This window comes from Pinus tabuliformis, chromosome 1_2 (assembly GCF_031772625.1).
Source record: "Pinus tabuliformis cultivar Carrire ecotype Pingquan chromosome 1_2, CPIR1, whole genome shotgun sequence".
In the NCBI taxonomy this organism is placed as follows: Eukaryota; Viridiplantae; Streptophyta; class Pinopsida; order Pinales; family Pinaceae; genus Pinus; species Pinus tabuliformis.
Genome location: NC_142298.1, coordinates 182,608,095 through 182,629,614, shown reverse-complemented (window position 1 = coordinate 182,629,614; position 21,520 = coordinate 182,608,095). Strand labels below are relative to the sequence as shown.

Genomic DNA, 21,520 nt, shown 5'->3' with positions numbered 1-21,520 from the left:
CCGTGATGGATGCAGTCGTTCGAGTTTTGAGCCATTCTGAAAACTTTGATTTTTGAGCTAAATATTGAGCCCCTGATCATGGCTACATGCCTTTTGAATTGTGTTATAATGAAGATCTGAGGCCTTTTTATCATGAATAAACAATGAGAAACCATAAACATACAAAAATCTAACCCTAGGAGATGAAGCGCCAAAAGCTTATGGGCCCCGATGGGGTTAGTTGGAACGTCAACTTCTTGGGGTCGTAACTTTGGCATACGATCTCTGTTTGGTGTGAAAAATAGATTGTTAGAAAGGTCTATCTGAGGAAAATAAATTTGAACTACAAACATCAATCTTTGACATATGTTTTCCCATTTTCCAAAAAAACATCATTTAGGGACTCAAAACAGCTCTAGAAGTTCAAGATCCAAAAATTGCCAAAAATAGAAAACTACCGAAATAGGAAAATGTGCTAAAAAATAGGAAACTATTATGAAACAATGTTGTGGTCCAAGTGGATTAGGCGGGTGGCTACCAATATCCACTTGGATCATTAGTGTTTACTCTGATATTTATTCCCACTACAACCATATTGGTAGCTACAAAAGTTCCATTCTTGGCACCAAAAAATATAATCACAAGTCACCAAAGAATAAGAGTGTTGGCTTGTAAAGAACTACAACCTTACCTTGCGAGTCACCTTCAAAAGAAGACAATACCCTTAGTTAATTGAACACCTTCTTTCTTGTAGTAGTCCTCATCGACAACTACTATCTGAGGTGTAAATTGTAACACTACCTCCCACCCCCTTGGACCTTCCAAGATGAATGGGAGGTATTACTTATCTTAACCCAACCTCCATGGTCTCATTATGAAAATGGGGTTAAAAAATTCCTCCCTCTCCAAATTTAGTGGAATCAACTTTGGATTACAACATCACGTTTATATCATCGAGAGATTTTTAGTGATATAAATTGTATCAAAATTCGACACCTGTATCAAAATTTGTAGCCATTTAAATTCTGGCTAATGATACCCTACCATGTCAGCAAACAATGCCACGTGGATCCTCCCATTTTCATATACGGTGTTGCCAAATGGCCCATGACTTCCACCATCGCTTCCGCCACATCACTGCACAACCACGTCCTTCGCACCTTCGCATTAGTCCTTTGGCATTACCCTGCTAAGCCCCTTGGGCATGACAAAGGCTATTAACGTCAAATATTGAGTATTATTGCCATTCTATGGCCCCTTCAATCACATCCTCTCCCCATTTTAACCATTTCTATAGAAAGAAGGATAGCAACACGACAACAACTTTTCTCTGTCAAATTCCGAGAAGATCTCTTGTCTCCTAGCCCTGTAAATCGTGGCCCATCTTGTAAACATGCACTTTGAACCTCCCAGAGTCCGCAACCCGTGATGGTAATTTTCTCATCAAGTGTCGAGGATATTTTTCCATCCCTCGACTCTGTCAATCATGACTTATCCCCTAAATTACACACTTGAACATCCCGGGGTTTGTGACCCACGATGATGTCACATTTATGTCATCCCATGATGATGTCATGCTAACATCATCTTGTGATGATGTCATTCTGACATCAAGTTTCCATGTGGCCTCCTCTGAAGGTGCCACATTTCATTCAGTTATTGGCCATTCTTGCCTTCCACATGTCACATTGTCTATGTGCCATGTCAACATCTCTTCCATGCCATATTGCCACATAGGCCTCCATATTGGGTCTAACCAGGGTCCTAGCTCTGTGTACAAGTCACCCTTTATCATTATAAGATTCACCATGGATCCCCACCTACAAAGACTTCAAATCAAAATTCCCTAACCAAACACTGCGACACAGGACCTTCCAAGTATCTTTGGTTGTGACAATAATCTTCCCTGTCCTTTGACATAAGAACTTTCCATCTCACGATTCCCATTTTTAGGGACGGCACCACCCAAGCAATTACCACCCCACCATGGCTTGTGGCACGACATAAAATGTGGGCCTTTGATCAAATGAATCACTCCCATCAAGTACTCCACTACACTTAGTGGATTTTTCTCCCTCTTATGTTGTAGTGGTAACTTAGCAGTAGAGCCCATTGGCCCTCATGCATGGATTTTTCCCCTCCATACCTTCATTTCATGAGAATTACACCCAGCCAGACTCGAGGGGCCATTAAATCAATTCCCCAACATGGTCTCAAGTCATCACCACCTCCATAGAAATTCTTGTTAAGTCAAAATTTGTATGCCATGTATTTCATCCACCATAGTTATACATCCAAATTCTTGGTCAATAACAAGTCATGGACTACTGAACGCATAGCAATTGAACAGGGAGCATCAAACTCCTACGGCATGAGAATAAGCATTAATACCATTCATTGAGATGCACAGGAATCATGCGTTCCTTTCCAACACTACATGCCATATATATATATAATCAACAACAATAACATTCACATTAAAACAACCTACCTCCTACCACAGAGGCTCCATGCCACTTTTAACATGCAGATCATGGAATTCACAGACCAAAAAAACACATGTGAAGGCTTATAACATTTGACTAAGCCATGCAATTACTATGATTATACCGGCAACATAGAGATGACTAGATCCCTCATATCACAAGGATGAGCATGCATGAACACATAATCAACATTAGTGCACCTCATGCAACCATTCACAACCAATAAAATAACTCTGCAACCATTAAAATAGAAAATGCCCACAATTCGTAACCCTTATCATGTCCCTGAATTCATATAAGCATATCATCCACTTATGATTTACACAACAATCCCAACAATAGTCATGGACTAAATTTGTCCCTTACACACAACATATGAACTATATTACTAAGGAAATCATATGCAACCATGGTCACAACAGTGAGTTGTCCTGACCTTCAAGATATGAAGACAACTAATACATAAGATATTAGGATAATCAAGCAATCCATAGACACCTTACTCATACAAGTTAGCTACCAATCATACTCATATTAACAAGAGATAACTAAATGAATATAGGATAATGAAAGAATTCCTAGTTATTGTAGACCACCAAACATGCATACATCATCTCTCCTACAATGATTCAACAAGATTAAATCCACCTAGCTCAGACAACTCATAATCGCCATAACACATTAGAAGGCCAATCACCCTAGCTATATGGTGAACCAAACATTATTACTTTAATGTTCCATGAAATAATCATTGGTCATTCCAACAAAAGTATTTACAAGGAAATAAAGGCTTATTTGATCTATATAAGGATGTTGGTAACTAGAGCCTGGGACTTTGACTCTCCTTCCAACCATAGGTTAATCTAAACTGCAATGTTTCTTTCAAACAACCAACCCTAAGCCAAATTCAAATCCTGAGTAGTGAAGTGTTCAAGGGAATATGCTCCAACCATTCAATGAGACACAAGAGTCCAAGGATCCCTTAGTCATTCCACCTGCAACCCCAACAGGGATTTCCAACCACTATGGCTCCTTCTCCCCAAAAAAAACTCGTTGTTCCTCTCATTTTCTTAGTCATGCGTACCAATATGCCTTCAACCAATGCCTCTACCTGTGTGTTATTTTCTCCCATAATTATGTCATTGTACTCATTGCCAAAAATGTTTCTCCCGTGCCTTCTCTTGACTCATTCTCTGCTCTCCATGTGTGTGTCTCTTCACCTTATTTGCTTGTCTCCTACACTTCCCCTTGCATGTTGACCACATCAACACATTCCACGAGAGCTAGACTGCCCCGTCCTTATGCATAAGTTCCCATATAACATTGAAATTCTTGTCCAGGACTTGTCTTCAATTTTCCACATGAGATAAGTGACATAAAATACACCTACGATTTTAGTCATTTCCCCAAGCAATTCTCCCAACAAATTCCACTCAATCTTTGAATCAGTGTCCTCTCCTCAGCCAGTCACCTTATTACATTTTCCACATTATTTACATTAATTTACAATTCATAATAATGTTTACAAGATGAATTAGCAAAGGCACTGTCACAAACCCAACCCCCTTAGAGTAACATTTTCCTCGATGTTCAGTACTTGAACATAAGTTTAACAACAAGATTTATAAACACATCTCGTTTACAATTACAGTTATAGTTGTTGACTCAACAAATAGAGTAGGTATAACGCCCCATTAACTCAACCATTTTCTCAAGTTGCTATTTTTGGTTCACGGTGATCTCAATGCACATCATCTGTTTGCTTACATGGATTTCGAAGCATTCTCCAACTCCAATGTCCAACCATGTTGCTAAGTTCTTCTTCAGGGAAAATTCTTGGCTCATTACTTCCCAAGACGCACCCAATGCACCTCTGATCCTAATCAAGATGCATATGACTCTTTTAAAACAATTTATTTTCAAGTTCTGACATCCCCTTCTCTACTTCCTTAGTCCCTCAGGTGATCCAGATCCTCTTTTGTGCAGTCACTCACCTTCCAAGTTTATGCCTCCCCTTCTTTACTTGCTAGTCCCTCGGGCGATCCATCCATTGGCCAAGGCTTCCTCACAGAGGAAGAGTCTTAATAACCAATGAATTTCCCTTCCTCAACACTCTAATTTCAATCATGGCATACCCCATGGAAAACCAATGCATATCACTGGGTTCTAGTGTCACCACAATGGCCATGTTCATGAAGTCTTCAACTCTAGCGCATCGTTGCATACTCTAATATCTTCAATATTTTGTTGTTTAACTTGCAACCAACTTCATATTCTCGTGTTGGGAATTTTGATGTTACTCCTACACCATGAACATATTAGTATTATGAGATTCATCGCAAGGGAATTTCCAAACTACTTTTGAGCATAACTATCTCAACATTCATGAGATTAACCTTGCAATTTTAATTCAATTCAAATCGCAATAAAATCATATTATATCATAATTTCAAGTCACCATAAATCATAACTTTAAACTAAGTTTAGATTGTAACAAATTCTTCATTAATTCGACAATTGGTACTTATCTTTATGATTACTCTTTGCTTCTTTGTCTTCATCTTAAATCTCAACTATATAAGCATTTCTCAGCCCTAAGGAAAGTGATCAACATAGCTCCATGTGATCTTTAACTTTGTCTTCATTCTCAACTATCTAAGTGTTTCTTAGCCCCAATGAAAACACTCACCATAGATCCATGTGATATTTAGTCGGTTCAGTATTTAACTCCAATTCACTAGGTGTTTCTTAGCCCAAAGGAAAGCATCTAGTAGCGCTCACACTACTCCACGTAGTCTTGTGTACAAGTCCAAATAAGCCCCTCCCCCCTCACTCGCCTCCCAAAAAGTGTGGGAACGACCTTCTAGGTAATATTCTATTGACAACGATATTATTTATCCACCATTTCCCATTACCACCACTCCCATCACAATCTCCATTATCATCACAGTCTCCTCAAGCTCAGGGAACCCCACATTTTGGGCAGTCTACCTATCTCCTCAGGTTCAGGAAACCCCACACTTTGGGCAATCTACATGTCCTCAATCACACCTTCGACAATGTAGGTGTGATTGTTTGGTACTTAGGTGGTGGAAGTAGTTGAAATGTACGCACTTAGTGGTTTCCTATCCTCAAGATAGCACTTTAGTGGCATGTGTGACCAATCCTTTGTCCAAGGATTACAATTAGTAGTTAGCATACTTGTTGATACAAAAATCAACATTTCATGGTCATAAACATAATATAAACATGGGAACATCATGATCATAATAATAATTAACAACAAGAATTCCCACTTGCTCAATGGATCCCTCACATAACAAGGGATCTCATTGGATAACCTCATCATGTTATCCCGAACATGCCATTCTTATATTAATCATGTTTTTATGAGTGTTAGCCAATCATCCTTCCACAAGAATGATTCACAACATTTTCTTATCATACAATGGCATTACATACATTCATTTCATCATTAACATGTTCCTGAAATATAACACATTCACATAGTGTTAAGGTTAGAGAACCTCCTTGTATCTATGCAAAGCATGCTTAAAATTGAAAACAACAGTTTCCAAGTTCATCCAAAGGAATTATCACTGAATTCATTTTCTTTTACTTTTTACCTTGTTGTCCTCATCAATGCTATCAACTAATTTTATCTATTGTTGCAATATTAAACAGTTTATTTAGCTCAACATGTCCTCATCCATGTTGTTCATATGCTATCAGTTGTTAGCCTTTGTCATTTTTCACTCATGCTCACCATAATTCTTAGGAGCATCATCATGACATACTTATCAGCAATGGGCCATTACTTCCCACTTGCCCAATGGTGCTCCACTCAACCCGGAAACCATTAAATAACCTTCTTGTGTTACCCAAACATAATAAATTCAATTTCTACTCCATTTCATCCACACAACCATGATATTTTTAAATATTGACTTCTTATCTTGCTACTATGATGACACTTAACCAATGGCTTTTCAGAACAAACATCATCATCATATCTTCATTGCATCATAAGTTAAAGAATGCATGTGTACATATCATTCATGTAGTCTCAAGTTTGGAAAAATTCCATTTTTTTTATGCCATTCTCATGTTTGTCATGTTACTATCCATTTGTTCTCATGGACCCAACCAGTCCACCTGACAAGTATATCATCTTCCTCTGTCTTCCCTCATCAATTACCTTATGCTTAGGTTTACTTGAGGGTCTTGCACTTCCGATGGGGTTTTATTCAACTCTTCTCTAGAGCTCCCTTTCTTTCTTTTCCACCCCCAATAGCCAATCAAGACCCAAACACAAAAGGCAAGAAGAAAGAAGAAACAAAGAACACTAAAATATCACAATGAACAACATATAATAACAACTCAAGGTAGCATGGCCATGCTCAAAGTCAATAATCAATACAACAAAGAAGATATGAAGGCAATAATAAAATACAACACATATAATACATTCATTAACCCAAAACAACTCAATCCCATGAGTTCTGATGTTCAATGTTTCCTTCACCACCATTCATACACATATACACAGAATTAGACTGAGTCTTTTCCAAGGTTCTATGGCAACCTTAAAATTTTAACATCCCTTGAAATAGTTAATGGAGGGTGCTTTCAATATGTGTGTGTGTGTGTGTATCAAAGAGCTTGAAGGGGTACTCCCTCCTCTCATTCTGCATCACACACTGCTGGTTCATGTGCTTGGAGTTCACATGAACTACGCTTCTTCTTCTTTTGTTGTCAGTTAGGATAATCTCTTCTTAGGTGCTCCTCTTCACAATGCCAACATGAAATTAGTTTCCTTTCCTTTCAGCCTTATGAGGTCTCTTTCTAGCCCTATTAGCATGAAATTCCTTTTCTGAGGATGAGGCTTGTTGCAACAAATCTTGCATGTTGGACATGTATTTTTGTATAATTGAGCTTGTCTTTGCCATCCATTTTTGCTTCCTGGCAAGCCTTTCAATTTCTACCTTGTAGCTCTTCAACTCATCCTTCAAGCTCCCAGAGTTTTTTTTCTCTTTCATGGGAGTTTACCCTCTATTGTTCATGCTGGAATTGGTTCATTCTATGTTGCACCATACTGTTGTCCATACTTTTATTTCTTACCACGGTTGATTTCTCTTATGTGATGTCACACACACCCAATTGTTAGTCATATCAACCCAAACAAATTAGTATACCTTATCATGCTAATACCAAGAATCTTGACTTGTTTTTGTTCACACATCTAAAATCCATGCCAGTCACATGTTTCAAGATTCAAGAATGCATTTCAGCGTGCTTACAACCATGTCATCACAAGATTGGAAATCAACCTTTTTACCAAGACTAGAAACCATGACATTTGAAAGCTTAAGAGTCAGTTAGAAAATAATCTAACACATCAGGATATGTTATCTCTATAATTTTCACAATATTGATATCAACAAAATTATGCATACAACACACAGACTGCAATCATCACATAATCATCAATCACAGTGCTACAACCAACACCCACTTGCACACCTAAGTAATCACTAGAAAACATTGCAATCTATAACAAAGTTCCAAAATTTTGATTCCTCAAGCTCTAGTATAGGACCTTTGTTTTTCTCCTTGAGCCCATCCACTCCAAGTGTTAAACCTGGATGCTATAACATTACTTTGTAACTAACTGCAACATATTATCATACTTCCTAGGAGTCCCAACTTCATCTCCATAGGTTTAGTGTCAAACCTTCTGCTTTGATACCACTTTGTAACAATACCTCCCACCTCCTTGAACCTTCCAAGCTGAATGGGAGGTGTTACTTTATCTTAACCGGACCTCCATGGTCTCATTATGGAAATGGGGTTACAAAATCTCTCCCTCTCCAAAATTAGCAACATCAAATTTGGAATACACCATACCATTCAATTCATTGATAGATTTATAACAATATAAACTTTATAAAAATATGACACCCAGATCAAGAGTTGTGTCCATTTAAAGTCTGGCCAATAATACCCTACCATGTCAACAAGCAATGCCACGTGAATCCTCCCATTGGCCTATTTGGCACTGCCACATTCCCCACTGCTTCCACCATGGCTTATGCCACACCACCATGCCTTCCACGCCCTTTCATTAGTCCTTTGGCATTACCCCACCAAGCCTCTGAGCACGATAGAGACGGTTAATGTCAACGGTCGGGTATTATTCTCATTCCCTAACACCATCAATTGCAATCTCTCCTAGCTTGAACCATTCTAATAGCGAGAAGGCTCGTGGCACAATGACAAATTTTCTTTATCAAATGTTGGGAAGATATCCTGTCTCCCAGCCTCTTCAATTGTGGCCCATCCTATAAACATGCTCTTTGAAACTCCTAGGGACCATGACTTGCAACCTTAATTTTCCCGTCAAATGTTGGGGATATTTCCCATTCCTTGGCTTTATTTTTTTTTGTTGAAAAGATCGGATATTGATTGTATTTCCAAAAGGAGAAAAGGAGCATGCTCCTATTACATTTGATGGAGGTTGGAGTCAAGCTGTAGAAGAAAAGTGGGAACACAGTCCCTAATATTATGCTTGAGTCCCAAAATTCTATTGCTACCTATAACTATTCTAGCATACTACCGTACATATTGGCCTGATAATAAGATAAATTTACAACGCATATTACTTAAAATCTATTTGTAATATTTGAAGATGCTCAGTGTTGGTTTATTGAGTGCTCCTGATAAGAATTCTGCTTTTTGCCTTGACAGACTGAATTTTCTCCCTCCTGGCTTAAAGTGGAGTTTTTGATGTAGGCCACAACTTCTTCCAAGTGCACACATTTGTTTTTTAATGCAAGTATTTACGCTTTCTGGCTTTCCATATTCCTTTTTTGGTAGCTGAATTCCATTTTCATCTCTGTTATGAGATCTTGGAGTGCTTCTTGGAACCTGCTAATCATAAATTTGTTGGCCTTAAAGGTGGCACAACCATCATTCCTAATTTCTTTCTCTATTGGGTTAAATTCCATCTTTATACCCTCTTTCTCTGTGATTTTGTAGTGCTTCCTGTGTCTCTTGTATATGATTTTCCTTTGCTTTCTGCTGCTTGTTTTGTTTTTTCCCTTCCTTTATGATATTGGAGAACTTTGTGAGACTTCCTTGTTGCTGTTGGGCATACTGTTAGTTTTGAAATGGGTTGTTCTAAAGGCTTCAGGGTTGAAATGGGCTGCTAGTTTGGTAATGGGATGTTGTTCATTTATTTCTTTCTCACACAGAGAAATAGAGCAGTTAAAAAAGGATGGCTGATGGAGAGTTGATGAGAGAAGATCTCAGATTTATAAAAACTGCGGATCTAGTGAGGCGGTGGGGCAATATGGTAGCACAGGCAACAATGAGCTTCTTATTACAGACTGGAGGGGGGAGTAGAGCTCGTGCTTTGATAAGTGAGGGAAATGGGGGTCACTGGAGAATAGGCACTTCTTTTGATCCTTTGCACACAGAGGAGTGAATCGAGCGAATGCACTTATGAAGGGAGACTCAGAGTGATGACGAAGAGAGTAAGAAAAAATGGGTGAATGGCTCAGAGGATGGATCAGATGAAGCGAATGCATGGAGAGGATTTCCTGAGGTGTGTGAGCGGAATGATATAGAAGTATTTTTGAATACTCTTTGACAAAGATACAGTCAAAAGAATTAAGGGAGTGCTCGCTATTTAAGGAGGGAATTATGCATCGATGGATGATGAGGAAAAGACAATTCGCATCACTGTTCCGATACATAAAATCTTTATCCACCTTGATCTTCGGGCTGAAGTCGAAAGTGGATACTCTCAGCATTTTCTATTGAGATACACGTGATTTTCTCATGAAATGGATTGTTGAAATATCTCTCCACTGATTTGTTGATGTCCTCTTTCTGATCTTTTCGTTGGTGTTCTGTCTTTTTTGAGGAAAGCATTTTTTCACATGGTGACTGATTTGATCTAAGGGATTGACTTGTAGTATATCTCCTCATTTTCCCTGATGTCTCCTTCACTTCTATCAGTTGCCTTATTTGCATATTTGTCTGTTGTTTTATTATGCTCTCTCAGAATATGCTTAAAAGTAACCTTGCCTGCATTGTCCAGATTGCTTCTTATTCGTTTGTATATCCTATTCATGGCTGAATTTGAAGGATTTTTTTTGCTTTCCATTGCCTCTATGATGACCGCTGAGTCTCCCATTATTAAGGGATCTTTGATGGCTCTCTTTTTAATTATCCTTGAGCCCATTAACAAGTTGTATGCTTCTGCTTTGTTGTTTGTAGTTTCTCCCAGTCCCCATTCATAGGAGACCATCACTTTCCCCCATGGGTCAATTATGATACCTCTCGTGCCTGCTTTCCCTGGGTTGTTTTTAGATGCCCCATCAAAGAACAAGCAATAAACTTTTTTTTTTTCTCTCCATTTTGTGAGTTCTTCTTCATTTAATCGGATTTTCCAGTTCTGAGCTGTAGGAGTATGCATGAGACTTTTTTCCCGTTGTTTTTTATTGTTGCTTTACTGATCCAGTCTCTTTCTTCTTGCTGTAGGAGGTTGTAATCAATTGCAGTAGTGCCTTTAGTATTTAGGAATTCAGATATCAAGCCCCAAGTTTTTGATAAAATTCTCCCTATTCTTGGTGTTTGGTCTTTGAAAATACTCTTATTCCTTAAAAGCCATATTTTCCAACACAGATGATCCAGACTTAAACAGGAACGCAACAAATTACAGAGATAACCATAAACACAGATATGTAGTGGAAATAATGCTTCATTTCATTAATTTAAAATACTGAAATATGCTTACAAATAGTAATGGAAATAAACTAGCTAGGGCGATGGTAGCTTATCTATGAGAAGAGATGTGGTGGCTACATGCCTATGAACTGTGTTACAATGAGGCTCGAAGGCCTATTTATTGTTGAGAAACAATGGAAAACCCTTAACATTCCAAAACCTAACCCTAGAAGATGAAACGCCAAACTGTGGGCCCCATTTGGGTAAATTGGTACACCAACTTCCCAGGGTCGTAACTTTGGCATACGATCTCTGTTTGACGCGTACAATAGCTCGTTAGAAAGATCTATCCGAGCACTACCACTTTGGGAGGCAACATCAGTCCACAGACCCATGTTACCCTAGATTTCCCAAAAAAACGTCGTTTAGGGCCTCAAAACGGCTCCAGAAGTTCAGGACCCGAAAACTGCTAAAAATAGTAAGTTGTGCTACAATTAAGGAAACTAAAAATGCTGAGAGAAACAATGGTGGGGGTCCAGGTGGACTTGGCAGGTGGCCACCAATATCCACCTAGATCATTCCTCCCCCCTTAGGAAGAAATGGTCCCCATTGCATTGAGTTCCTCCATGAGATGAGGAAACTTTTGCTGAACTTGTTCCCTAGTGAGCCACTTGCCCTGGTGAAGGAGTTGGCCTGCTTTGACAACTCGATATAGTTGGATATTCTGTTGGTGAGTGTTCTTGATCTATGTGTCCATGATTTGATCAGTTGCAACTTGTTCCATGCAATCTGGATTTAATTCTGTGGGTGTGAGCTGTTCTGCAATGTCGGATGTGTCTAGCAATGGTGGAAAGTATGGCCGAAGGCGGTCCACATTGAACACTGGGTGTAGGCCAAGGAACGGGGGAATTCTGAGCTCAAATGCATTGTCTCCCACAACCTTAGTAATGGTGTAAGGACCATATCGAAGTGGTCTTAGTTTCCGATAGGATCCAGTAAGGCGTTCCTTTTGCAAATGCCACCAGACTTTGTCGCCCACCTGAAACTTGCGTGGCACCCGATGTTGATCATGTCGTTGCTTGTACTTGGCATTTGATTTCTCTAGAATGTCATGGACCTGCTGGTGAATATGTTGGATGCGCTCAATGAAGCTAGTGGCCTTATCTGTTTCGGACTGGACATGAGCTGAATTTATGTGAGTAGCTGCAAGTGGCATGGCCACATCAATGGGGCATAGTGGCTGGAATCCCAAACCCACCTGAAAAGGGATATGGCTAGTGGAGCTGTGAAGAGCTCGATTATAGCTGTGCTGAACATAGGGGAGGCTCTCGTCCCATGTGCGTGGATGCTTTGAGTTATACATGCGCAAAATGTGCACAATTATCCTATTGACAACCTCTGTCTGGCCATCAGTTTGAGGATGGAAGGTTGTGGACTTCGTGAGTTTGGTGTCCAGCATTGACCAGAGACTGGACCAAAATGTACTGAGGAACCGACTGTCTCGATCTGAGATGATAGACTGTGGGATCCCAAAGTGCACCCACACTCGTTCAAAGAAGAATTTAGCAGTGGCTTCTGCTGTGATACTCTTCTTGCAGGCCGCCATAATGGCCATCTTCGAGAATTTGTCGACGACCACAAAAACAAAGTCATTTACATGCTTAGTGGAAGGAAGGCTTGACATGTAATCCATGGAGATGGATTCCCAAGGTCGACTAGGGGTAGGCAACGGGGTATAGAGGTCGTGCTTCTTGATGGTCGGTTTGGCGATGGCACAGGCAGTACATGATCTGATGTACTTCCCAATATCCTGTCGAAGATTCGGCCAATAGAAATAATTTTGCAGTACTGCCACTGTTTTCTCGACCCCAAAATGCCCAGCAGCCCGACTGTAGTGTGCTTCCCAAATCATCTTGGCATGCTCGCTTGAAGGAACACAAAGGTGACCCAGTGGCATAACAGGGCATCCTGGAGGTGAAAATCTGGAACATGTCAACCCTCCAAGAGTGTCTGGTATGTGTGGCCGAATTTTGGGTCGCTTTTGTAGAGAAGTGGCCAATAAGAAGTCTCGTGCCCACAAGAGTTGAGCACGGTGGTTAACGCCACGATCAGTGGTCGACTGAGGCAATCTACAACATTATTGGTGTTGCCCTTCTTATACTTGATATTCAAGTGGAACTGTTGCAGGTATGTAGACCACTTCCGATGGCGATCATTCTGCAATTTCCCTTGGGTCTATATGAACTGCAGGGGTCGGTGGTCTGTGTGGATGATCGTTTCCTTCCCCAAAATGTAATGCTTCCATTGTCGGTAGGCCTACACAATGGAATACATCTCTTTATCATAAGTGGGGTACTTCCGGACTGTGTCTGAAAGTGTTTCACTGTGATATGCCACTGGATGTCCATGTTGAGTAAGGACTGCCCCAATTGCATAGTCAGAGGCATCTATCTCAACCTCAAATGGTTGTTGTAAATCTAGTAACGCGAGCACTGGTGTCGTGCAGAGGCGATCCTTCAACTCTATGAATGCCTTCTATTGAGATTCAGACCAAAAGAATTTTTCTTTCGCTCCTCCCTTGGTGACTTGACTCAAGGGCCAAGTAATATGAGAAAATCCCAACACGAACCTGTGGTAGAAGTTGGCAAGACCTAGAAAGCTGCGGAGCTCTGTTAGAGTGGTTGGAGATGGCCAATCTAGAATGACTTGGATCTTGTATGGATCCACATGCACCCCCTATTCATCAATGATGTATCCCAGATACTGAATCTGGGTCATGCCAAAAGTGCATTTCTCCAAATTGGCACATAGCTTGTGTTGCCGCAGTGTTTGGAGAACCTGTCGGATGTGGTGGAGGTGCTCTTCCCAACTCTAGCTGAAGATCAGAATGTCATCCAAGTATACTACTACAAATGATTTGGTGAATGGCCACAAGATGTCATCCATTAGCCCCATGAAGGTTGCAGGAGCATTCGTCAATCCGAAAGGCATAACCAACCATTCGAAAAGGCCCTCCTTGGATTTGAAGGCAGTCTTCCACACATCAGAGGGTTCGATTGGTACCTGGTGATATCCTGACTTCAGATCGATCTTGCTGAAATATTTCGCCCCCTTTAGTTGGTCCAGGAGGTCATCAATCCGCGGGATCGGGTACCTATTACGGACAGTGATCTTGTTCAGCACCCGATAGTCAATACAGAGTCTCCACGTCCCATCCTTCTTCTGTACCAACACGATCGGGCTCCCACAAGGCGATGAACTCGGACGGATGTGACCTTTCTGCAAGAGCTCCTGAATCTGCCTCTTGATTTCATCGTTCTCCAAAATAGAGCGCCGATAAATTGGTCCATTGGGTAGCGGCGCACCTGGGGTCAGATCAATGGAGTGCTTGACCTGACAGTGCAGAGGAACCCCTGCGGGGGAGGTGAAGATGTCCTCGTACTCCTCCACGACCTTGTCCATCTGTAGTTGTCGTGCGGAGGGGCCCTGTCTGGAGGCCGCGGCCACCGTCTTCTTCTTTCCTTGAGGGTGTATCATCAGGAAAACAAATTTCCCGATTTTGGAAATGAGCTTACTGCATTGTTTTGCAGTAATCAAAGAGATGGCGGTAGGTGGTGCTACCTCTAGTATCCTGTACAACTTATTTCCCAATGTAATAATAACAGCACGAGGCCTTGATTCATACACAGCATGTCGCTTCCACAAGTATGGTTGTCCTAATAATACATCACAAACTTCAAGGGGAGCAATTTCACACAATACCTCATTCGTGAAGGGCTTGATGTTGTATGGAAGGCGACACTACTGGCTCATGCGAAGATCTCGTCCTTGGTGAAGCCACCCGATGGTGTACGGTTGTGGATGTGTTGTGGTCGGTAAGCCCAACCGCTTCATGACCTCTGCCAAAATGAGGTTCTTTTGGCTCCCGCTATCAACAATGAACTGCAGCGCGGAGCCCTTTAACCACATCTGGGAGTGGAAGAGACGCTCCTCCTCCTCTGGATCTTCGGGTTCATTTTTCTGGATCTTGGCGGTAGCAGCAATGGCGTTGGGATCCGCATCAATGATCTGCTTCCCTTTGTCATTTCCCTTGTCGGGTTTTGACTCAGAGTCGGAACATGCATCTGATTCTGAAACCTTTAGCTCAGCCACCAGTGACTGCTTGGCCCGACACTCACTTGTGTTGTGAGTGGAGCTCTTATGGAACTCACACAATTTTCTCATGTCCTTTTTCGGCTTCGCGGCGCTGTTCTTTTCTTGCAGCTTCGACGAGTTGTCTTTGGTTGCCCCGCCTTAGCTTTTTCCTTTGTTCTGTGGTTTAGGGGCACCTTTCCCCTGCTTTGGATTCACAGATCCAAAGTCTCGCTTCTTCTGTTTAAACTTCTGCTCGACCTTGACGGCATATCGGTATGCTGTGCCGAGCAAGGAGATGTTTAGGAATTGTATTTCTTCCTGGATGTACTTGTGCAGGCAGCCGCGGTATTTGAGTATCAAATGCTGCTCTGAATCCTTGATACCCAACTTTGTGCGAAGGGTATGGAAAAGATTGGTGAACTACGGCACGTCTTGGTCCCTTCCCTGCCGCAGCGTGGTCCACTTTATGTATTCATCCTCATAGCTTCCGACAGGGTAGTACTGCTCCTTGATGGCATCCCGGAATGAATTCCAGGTGGGTGCGGCTGAAAATAGTGAGCCAGTACTTTCATCCTTCTGCTTGCAGTAGGTTTCCCACCAGTCCTTGACGTGGGGGGCTGCTTTGAGAAGAGCGAAAACAATCTTTTCGCGACTCGAAAATTCATGAACAGAAAAATAACCCTCTAGCAGATTTAACCATTTATCTATAGCATCTGCGTCTATCTGACCCTAGAATATGGGGATTTAAAAATTAACTTGTACCTTAAAGGGCGTTGTATTTCCAGAGTAGCTGTTGGAAGCCGATGCGTCGCTTCTGGGTAGCTGCTGAAGGATCTGGGCAAAGCTATCCATCATCGCGTTCCGTTGTCGCTCGAGGGCTTCTTCAAGCAAGATTTTGATAGGATCTCCTGCCCCCTCATATTTCTTCTCATCCGCCATGGGAGGCCGTCGGGATTTGCGAGGCTGGTCTTGCAAAGGTTCAACCAGTTCAAACCCTAGCTCCTTATATCCCGACCTTGTTGGGGACATGCAAAGAAAAACAAAGAAAGAGCAGACCGCTCTGATACCACTGATCCGGACTTAAACAGGAACGCAACAAATTACAGAGATGACCATAAACACAGATATGCAGCGGAAATAATACTTTATTTCATTAATTTAAAATACTGAAATATGCTTACAAACAGTAATGGAAATAAACTAGCTAGGGCGATGGTAGCTTATCTCTGAGAAGAGATGTGGTGGCTACATGCCTCTGAAATGTGTTACAATGAGGCTCGAAGGCCTATTTATTGTTGAGAAACAATGGAAAACCCTTAACATTCCAAAACCTAACCCTAGAAGATAAAACGCCAAACTGTGGGCCCCATTTGGGTAAATTGGTACACCAACTTCCCTGGGTCGTAACTTTGGCATACAATCTCCATTTGACGCGTACAATAGCTCGTTAGAAAGATCTATCCGAGCACTACCACTTTGGGAGGCAACATGGGTCCATGGACCCATGTTGCCCCAAATTTCCCAAAAAACGTTGTTTAGGGCCTCAAAACGGCTCCACCTGGATCAACAGAACTGCTGGAAGACATTTCCAGAACCTGTTTATTGTTGTCTTTTTCTTTTTCGAGTAGGGGTATGCCTTTTCCCAATCTCTAAATAAATCCAAAAAAAAATTGGAGAAATTTAAATTAATTTCCAGGGGGCTTGAAAGTTGTTTCCAACACTCTTTAGTTACTATGCAGTCCAAAAAGAGATGTTGAATGGTCTCTTCCTCCTTTAGGCACATAGGACATCTGGATGGACCATGAAACCCTTTTTTCTTGAGATTTTCAGAGGTGAGAATTTTCCCTTTTAATAGGGTCCATATGAATATTTTGATTTTAGGGAGGCTTTCAATCTTCCATACTGACTTCCATGGAGCCCAATCGTGTTGGTTCTGCTATTCTTGTAGAGCTGTGTAGCATGTCTTGACTGTGTAACATCCCCCGCTTGGATCCCAAGCAAAAGTGTCTTCTTCCTCAATGCTTGTTGGTGTTGCTCCTTTGAGGTGCTACCTAAGATTGTCCCATTGACCTTTCAGATTTGGAGGAATTCTTGTGGTGTGCCATTCTTGCCAATTTCGATCTTCCCATTTGGAGATTGAATGTAGAGTTTTCAAACCTCTATCATTCATCCATTTTTGAATGTCTTCATGGCCTGGAAGGAGGTTTAGGGGCTCCTTCCCCATAATTTTGTCCTCCCATATTAAGATCGTTTTCCCATTGCCTGGAATTTTAGAAATATGATTGCTGATTAGAGGTGTTATCTTCTTCACAAGCTTCCAAACTTGTGTGCACGGTCTAATTGGAATATTTTCAGTCAGTAACTTTGTTCTCGATTGGCTCATGTATTTTGTGGCGAGAGTTTTTTTCCACCAACTCTCCTTGCCTGTTATCATCCTCCATATAATTTTCATTCCTAATGCAACATTCATTAGGCCAGGAAGTCTTATGGATAATCCTCCTTTTTCATACGGTAATGTGACTTGCTCCCATTTTACCAGACTAAACTTTTTGTTTTCTTGTCTCCCTCCCTGCCAGAGGAAGCCTCTTATTATTTGTTCCATTTGCTTATGGGCACTTGCCGGTGCTAGAATTGTAGCGTACTGATAAATTGGTAGTGTCGTGAGTAAGGCTTTAATCAGAATAACCCTGCCTGCCATGTTAAGCCACATCATACCCCACTTTTGGATTTTGTCTTTCATTTTTTCAACTTGTTTTATCCATAGTTCTGCTTTCAGATTCTCTTTTGAGATGGGTAATCCTAGATAAAAGAAGTGAGTCCATCTTTCTTGAATGGGAATCTCGAGAATTTGAGAGATCCTTTGCATGATTATGGGGGAGGTGTTCCAACCATATATTCTGCATTTGTGTTATTTAAGAGACCACCCGAGACCTGTAAAAAATCATCTAGAACTTTTTAAAATCTTCTAGCAATTATGATTGAGGCCCCTCCCAACAAGAGTGTGTCATCTGCAAATAGAGAATGATTAATTCTTTTGACTCCTCTTGTGATTTGGAGTCGTGTAATGTTTATTTCTCTCCTTTTCTTTTCTAGAGCTATGCTTAGAGTTTCTACAATTATAATATAGAGGAAAGGAGATATAGGGCATCCCTATCTCAAACCTCTTGTGCTCTGCAAGAAGTCACTTGCTCTTCCACTTATAAGTGGTGTTATCCACAGGTCCGTGATGCATTCCTGTATTACCTCTATTATTTCTTTTGAGAACCCGAATTTTTTTAGAGCAACCAATAGATATGGTAGGCTGACCTTGTCTAAAGCGTTTGCCATATCTAGTTTTATGATAATTCATTTTTCTTTTCTTTGTATGCTTAGGTGAATGGCTTCTTGTACAACAATAACATTGTCGATAATCTGCCTGCTGGGGACAAAGCCTCCCTGATTTTCGAATATTATTTCCGGGAGCACTTTCTTGATTCTATTTGCTATGATCTTTGTTACTATATTGTAGGAGGATTTACAAAGGGAGATTAGTTTGAATCTACTAAAGGTTGAGGGATTGGCTTCCTTTGGAATTATTTCCAGATAGGATGACTTTGTGCTGCCTCCCATTTTTTTTTTTTAAACATTCATTACCATTCTTAAGAAATCCTTTTTTATGGTTTTCCAATGTTGCCTATAGAAGGCTATTGTGAATCCATCTGGCCCTGATGCCTTGTCTGGATGGAGGCTCCATATTGCTGCCACTACTTCCTCTTCTGATATTTATTTACTTATTTCTAGATTCTGTTCTTCTCTTACTTCTTTTTAGTGTGCTAAAGGAAGTTCTTGTAATCTGTTGTTTCTTCATTCGCTGTCAGGAGATTTTTAAAGTGGTTATGTGATGCTTTTTCAGCTCCTTCGCTCCCTTTATTTCTTGCCCATCCACTTGAATTTTGTCTATATGATTTCTTTCTCTTCTTATTTGCATTGAGTTGTGGAAGAAGGTTGTGTTTTTGTCCCCTGCATTCAGCCAAAGACTTCTTGACTTCAATCTCATCTCTTCTTCTTCTCTTCTATTTTCTCTGTAAATTTCCCAGAAAAGCTCCTTTTCTTTTAGATAATCTTGTTTGTCATCCTCTTTATTTTCCTTTGCCTCTTGCATGTTGTCCATTTCTTTATTCAGCTCTGCTTTCCTTTTTTTTTCGTATTTCATTTTCTCTTGCCCAAGTTTTTACCTCAATTCTCAATTTTTTTAATTTTGTCTCCCACACAAAATGAGGTGAACCTGTAACCTTCTATGCCCATACATCTGATATTAAATTTTTGAAATCTTCGTTGCTTTCCCATATTGGGCTGTATTGGAAAGGTAGAGGCCCTTGGTTTTTCATTTTTCCCAAAACGATTGCCATCGGCTTGTGGTCAAATTTCGTGGTGTGAAGAATTTTTTATCTTGCTGAGTTGAAGATTGATACAATATTTTCTTGAACCAATATATGGTCCACGATTTCTTTTATATTGCTTTTTCCCACCCTTTTATTATTCCATGTATATTTTCCATTTCTTGGTGGGATGTCAATTAACTTGTTATGTTCCATGATTGTTTCTAGAGCCTTCCTGGATGGGTCGGCATGGTAGGACCCTTTGAATTTCTCCTTAATATTTCAAACCAGGTTTAGGTCCCCTCCGAGAATCACCTTTCTATTTTGGATTTCATTTAGAGTCTCTTGTAATGTGCTCCAGTAATATTCTTTTTCCCTGTAGTGATTTGGAGCATAAATATTTATGAAGTTGTATTGGTCCTTGGTGTTTATTTCCTTAAGGTCTGTTCTGATCAAATGTTGCTCCTTTTTTTGTTGCATCATTTCCCATTTTCCTTTCTTCCATAATGTATAGATTCCTCTTGAGGCCCCTATAGCTTGTATTGTTGTTCCTTCATAATTTTTTAGTTTTTTTTATCATTTTTTCCACTTCTTGGCTACTTGTTTTGGTCTCCTGAATCATGAATATATCTGGGATTTCTTTTGCTATTATATCTCTTGCTGCATTAACTTTGAAGGGTGTTCCCAATCCATGACAATTCCAGGAGACCACGATCATTACTTATTTGTTTGGTGGGTTGAGGGACCTTTCCCTCTGTGCTGATTTTGGGTTTTGTCATTATTTCCAGAACTTTTCCCAAAGAAGGAATCCATTGATTGTTGCATGCCTAGAGCCATCTCCTTAGCTGTTGCTTCATCTCTCAACTCCTTGTTATATTTCCTTCCTACTTTTTGTTGATGTTCAAAGGTTTGTAGGGACTCCTTTTACTAATTTCTGGTTAATATTCGATCCACTGATGGGGGTGGGGGGAGCGAATATTTGAAGGGACTAAGGACATGATAGGGGAGATGGTTGGATGTGGAGGGGATCTTGGATGTGGAGGGGATCTAGGTGAGGGGGGATCTGAGGGCTCTTCCAAGAGACCAAAGGGATTATAGTTTATGAGAGATGATGGGATTTCTATGTTATGTGAAGGCGAGGTGGGATCGATAGCAGTTTGAGGCTGTGATGAGGGAGGGAGGGGTTGTTTGGTGGATGATTTTTTCCGTTTTACTTGTTCCCATTTATTTTCTGATTCTTTTGCATTTTCATTTTTTGTCTTTTTTGAACATCTATTTGTGAAATGACTATACTCATGACATACCTTGCACTTGAAGGGGATTTGTTCATAGTCCAGCTGTTGTATGTGTGTCCATTGATCGACTTTGATTTTTATTTCTTCTGGGAGGCCTTTCCCTAGGTCCACTTCTACGCAGATCCTGGAACATGCATGCATGTTCTCCTTTGGTTCACATCTGTCTATGTATTTCCCCACTGCATTCCCAATGGCTTTTACTGATTCGTCTCCCCAGCAATGAAGAGGGAGGTGAGGTAATCTAACCCATACTAGCACAGCACTGGGTACATCCATTTCAGGGTCAAAATCAGGGGTCCATCGATTTAGATATAGTCCTCTCATGTCCATGAAGTATGGGCCATTCCTGAAGATTAAATCACGGTCTTCTTTTGTTTCAAAATGGAAGGTGTAGTACCCTCTTCCACAAAACCTTATGGATATTTTCCCATTGATTGACGAAGTCCAGTTTCTTTCAACCCATTTCTGAATAGACTTGGGTGATGGCCATAAACCTATGAACTGTCCAACCAAGCCACATTCTGTAAGGGACAAC

General features: G+C 40.7%; 1 pseudogene; it reads left to right on the top strand.

Annotated features, from left to right (window-relative positions):
- Positions 1-18,863, top strand: part of LOC149205099 (putative magnesium transporter NIPA1) — a 29,513-nt pseudogene extending 10,650 nt beyond the window's left edge.
- Positions 18,864-21,520: the final 2,657 nt, after the last annotated feature.